Here is a 5,140-nt window from a genome sequence, read left to right as displayed (position 1 = left end):
ACTCTCTCCAACTCTCTGTAGCAGTAATAAAGTTGGTAATTTTTCTGCGCTCCACCTCTCCCTCCGGATGTTGATTGGGTAGCAAGCCAGCCCTTTTCCTCCTATTCCTGGGCTGTTCTCAGGGCTCACTCCAGGCTTTCGAGACAGGAGCTAAAGCAGGGAGTTCCTTCTATCTCAGCAGCACAGCTCCAACTGGATAGGCCACGCCTCCACTGCTCCACCATTGGTCCTTGTGCATGAAACTGCATGAAACTCTTTTAGGAGAATGTAAATTTTCACTGAAGCAAGCGAGGTTGACCGCGGCAGGACTCGAACCTGCAATTTTCTGATAACTTCGCGGTTATAACCGAAGTCAGACGCCTTATCCATTAGGCCACGCGGCCTCTGGCTGTCCGGTTTCGAACCAGAAACTATTCGTGTGGGAGGCGAACGTGATAACCACTGCACTACGGAAACGCATGAAACTCTTTTGGAGACGGAAACGCATAAATCCCAAAAAGTTAGTTTGCTGGTGCAGCGGGTAATCAGGAAGGCGAATGGAATGTTGGCCTTCATTGCGAGAGGGATGGAGTACAAAAGCAGGGAGGTCCTGCTGCAACTGTGCAGGGTATTGGTAAGGCCGCACCTGGAGTGCAGTTTTGGTCACCTTACTTAAGGAAGGATATACTGGCTTTGGAGGGGGCACAGAGACAATTCACTAGGCTGATTCCGGAGATGAGGGGGTTACCTTATGATGATAGATTGAGTAGACTGGGTCTTTACTCGTTGGAGTTCAGAAGGATGAGGGGTGATCTTATAGAGATATTTAAAATCATGAAAGGGATAGACAAGATCGAGGCAGAGAGGTTGTTTCCACTGGTTGGGAAGACTAGAACTCGGGGGCACAGCCTCAAAATACGGGGGAGCCAATTTAAAACCGAGTTGAGAAGGAATTTCTTCTCCCAGAGGGTTGTGAATCTGTGGAATTCTCTTGTCATGGAAGCAGTTGAGGCTAGCTCATTGAATGTATTCAAGTCACAGATAGATAGATTTTTAACCAATAAGGGAATTAAGGGTTACGGGGAGCGGGCGGGTAAGTGGAGCCGAGTCCACGGCCAGATCAGCCATGATCTTGTTGAATGGCGGAGCAGGCTCGAGGGGCTAGATGGCCGACTCCTGTTCCTAATTCTTATGTATGTTCTTATGCCACCAGGGGGCTCATCCCCTGAAGTCCCAAGTGATCCCAGCATCCCTTGGGAGCACTGTATATAAGCCGGCCACTAAGGCCTGTTCCTCACTCTGGAGTGTCTCATTAAAGACTGAGGTCACTGTTACTTTAACCTCCCTGTGTGCAGCCTCATCTGTGTTAGGAACACAATAACTGGCGACGAGAATATGAATCCAACGCAAAGATGCAGCAAACTGTGGCCATCCTGGAGAAGTTCTCGGAGGGTGAGAACTGGGAAGCCTATGTCGAAGGCTAGACCAGTACTGTGTAGCCATGGAGCTGGACGGAGAAGGAGTCAGGCATTGGAAACTTTTCCGGGGCGAAGGTGCGGATCCACTTGGTCCCAGAGGCACGACCCAGTCACCACAAGGTGCGAGTGGTACCTCACATGATGAGGGAGAGAGTGGAAATCGAGCTGGACAGGCTGCAATGCGAGGGAATCATCTCCGCAGTGGAATTCAGCGAGTGGGCCAGCCCAATTGTTCCAGTACTCAAAAGTGATGGCACGGTCAGGATTTGCGGCGATTATAAAGTAACTATTAATTGTTTCTCGCTACAGGACCAATACCCGCTACCTAAGGCAGACGACCTATTTGCGACGCTGGCAGGAGGCAAGACGTTCACGAAGCTCGACCGGACTTTGGCCTACATGGCGCAGGAGCTGGAGGAGTCTTCGAAGGGCCTCACCTGCATCAACATGCACAAGGGACTGTTCATCTGCAACAGATGCCGGTTTGGAATTCGGTCGGCTGCAGCAATCTTCCAGAGAAACATGGAGAGCCTACTCAAGTCGGTATCACACACGGTGGTCTTTCAGGACGACATATTGGTCACGGGTCGGGACACAGCCGAGCACCTACAAAACCTGGAGGAGGTCCTCCAGCGACTGGATCACGTCGGGCTGCGGCTGAAGAGGTCGAAATGCATCTTCATGGCAACAGAAGGGGAGTTTTTGGGGAGAAAGATCGCGGCGGTCGGCATTCGGCCCACAGACACCAAGACAGAGGCTATCAGGAACGCGCCCAGGCCACAGAATGTCACACAGTTGCGGTCGTTCCTGGGACTCCTCAACTATTTTTGTAACTTCTTACCGGGGTTAAGCACCCTCTTAGAGCCCCTACATGTGTTATTGCGCAAAGGTGAGAACTGGGTATGGGGAAAAAAAACAAGTAATTGCTTTTGAGAAAGCCAGAAACATTTTATGCTCCAACAAGCTGCTTGTATTGTATAACCCGTGGAAAAGACTTGTGCTAGCATGTGACGCGTTGTCGTACGGAGTCAGGTGTGTATTACAACAAGCTAACGTTGCGGGGAAGTTGCAACCTGTCGCCTATGCTTCCAGGAGCTTGTCTAAGGCCGAGAGGGCCTACAGCATGATTGAGAAAGAGGCATTCGCGTGTGTGTTCGGGGTAAAGAAAATGCACCAGTACCTGTTTGGCCTCAAATTTGAGCTGAAAACTGATCACAAGCTCCTCACATCCCTGTTTGCTGAAAACAAGGGGATAAATACTAATGCCTCAGCCCGCATACAAAGGTGGGCACTCGCGCTATCACCATATAACTATACCATCTGCCACAGGCCAGGCACCGAGAACTGTGCGGATGCTCTCAGTCGGCTACCATTGCCCACCACAGGGGTTGAAATGGCGCAGCCTGCAAACTTGTTGATGGTGGCGCAGCCCGCAGACTTGTTGATGGTCATGGAAGCATTTGAAAATGATAAATCACCTGTCACGGCCTACCAGATTAGGACTTGGACCAGCCAAGATCCTCTGCTGTCCCTAGTAAAAAAACTGTGTACTACATGGGAGCTGGGCCAGCATCCCCGTTGAAATGCAAGAGCTAATCAAGCCATTCCAGCGGCGAAAGGACGAGCTGTCCATTCAGGCAGACTGCCTGTTGTGGGGTAACTGCGTAGTGCTACCAAAAAAGGGCAGGGAGACGTTCATCTCGGATCTCCACAGCACACACCCAGGTATCGTAATGATGAAAGCGATAGCCAGATCCAACGTGTAGTGGCCCGGTATCGACTCTGACTTACAGTCCTGTGTACGGCAATGCAGCGTATGTGCTCAATTGAGCAACGCGCCCAGAGAGGCACCACTAAGTTTGTGGTCCTGGCCCTCCAGACCATGGTCGAGGATCCATGTCGACTATGCGGGCCCGTTTCTCGGTAAAATGTTCCTGGTGGTGGTGGATGCTTTTTCAAAATGGATTGAATGTGAAATAATGTCGAGAAGCACCGCCACCGCCACCATTGAAAGCCTGAGGGCCATGTTTGCCACCCACGGTCTGCCTGACATACTGGTCAGTGACAACGGGCCATGCTTCACCAGTGCCGAATTTAAAGAATTCATGACCCGCAATGGGATCAAACATGTCACCTCGGCCCCATTTTAACCAGCCTCCAATGGGCAGGCAGAGCGGGCAGTACAAACCATCAAACAGAGCCTTAAACGAGTCACAGAAGGCTCACTCCAAACCCGCCTGTCCCAAGTACTGCTCAGCTACCGCACGAGATCCCACTTGCTCACAGGGGTGCTCCCGGCTGAGCTACTCATGAAAAGGACACTTAAAACCAGACTCTCACTGGTTCACCCCAACCTGCATGATCAGGTAGCGAGCAGGCGGCAGCAACAAAATGTAAACGATGGTCGTGCCACTGTGTCACGGGAAATTGATCTGAATGACCCTTTGTATGTGCTAAACTATGGACATGGTCCCAAGTGGATCACGGGCATGGTGATAGCTCAAGAAGGGAATAGGGTGTTTGTAGTCAAACTAGACAATGTACAAATTTGTAGAAAGCACCTGGACCAAACGAGGCTGCGGTTCACAGACTGCTCTGAACAACCCACAGCAGACACCACCTTTTTCGAGCCCACAACACACACCCAAAGGATCAACGACACCACGCCGGACCAGGTAATCAAACCCATCACGCCCAACAGCACAGCAAGGCCAGGCTCACCTGGCAGCCCTGCAGGGCCAACAACATGCCAGCCCAGCGAGGACACAGCCAACACACCAGAACAGACATTTGTACTGAGGCGGTCCACCACAGAAAGAAAGGCTCCCGACCGCCTCACCTTGTAAATAGTTTTCACTTTGACTTTGGGGGGGGGAGTGATGTTGCATATCTGTAAAGCATGCACTCCCATGTTCTGTCACCAGGGAACTCATCCCCTGAAGTCCCAAGGGATCTCAGCATCCCTTGGGAGCACTGTATGGAAGCCGGCCACTAAGGCCTGTTCCTCACTCTGGTCACTGTTACTTTAATTCCCTGTGTGCAGCTCCATCTGTGTTAGGAACACAATAGTAACGATCATGTCGAAATCTGACGTCAACGCTAGCAGTGGTATCACGAATGCACCGCAGTTTCACGCGACATATCTGTAAATGACCCAGAGTATGTACTTAGCCATGGTCAAGGGCCCAAGTGGCTCCCGGGCAATGTTACGGATAAGGAGAGTAACCGGGTGTATATGGTTAAGCTCAAGAATGGGCAGATATGCAGGAAACACATTGATCAAATCAAGCTAAGACACACTGACGAACCGGAACAGTTGGAAGAAGATACCGCGAGCTTAGACAACCAACCAACTCACGTCCAGCCATCAGAAGAACCCACTGTGGTCAATGCCCAGCCCCAAGTCGTGAGAGACTCGGAAAGCACTGGGATTGTACTGAGACGGTCAACCAGGGAGCAAAGGGCTCCGGATTGTCTGAACTTGTAATATGGACTTGTGCCAAGAACTGGGGGGGGGGGGGGGGGGAAATGATGTAATGTATGTACGCAGGGTCTGCCCACCACCAGGGGACACTACCGTCGGAAATCCTAGGGTCACAGGTACACTCGTGCTGGGCCCGGTATATAACCTGAACTTCACCTTTGTATCCCTACTTCTGGAAGCCATTAAAGACTGACCAGGT

At 51.2% G+C, this 5,140-nt stretch overlaps 1 non-coding gene across 1 annotated transcript; it reads right to left on the bottom strand.

Moving 5' to 3' along the window:
- Positions 1–294: 294 nt before the first annotated feature.
- On the bottom strand, positions 295–383 carry trnar-ucg (transfer RNA arginine (anticodon UCG)). The gene is given in 2 exon segments: positions 295–330; positions 347–383. It is a non-coding gene; the product is annotated as a tRNA-Arg (tRNA).
- Positions 384–5,140: the final 4,757 nt, after the last annotated feature.

The sequence above is a fragment of the Pristiophorus japonicus genome, chromosome 1, assembly GCF_044704955.1.
Source record: "Pristiophorus japonicus isolate sPriJap1 chromosome 1, sPriJap1.hap1, whole genome shotgun sequence".
Lineage (NCBI taxonomy): Eukaryota > Metazoa > Chordata > Chondrichthyes > Pristiophoridae > Pristiophorus > Pristiophorus japonicus.
This window is presented reverse-complemented; position numbering and strand designations above follow the sequence as displayed.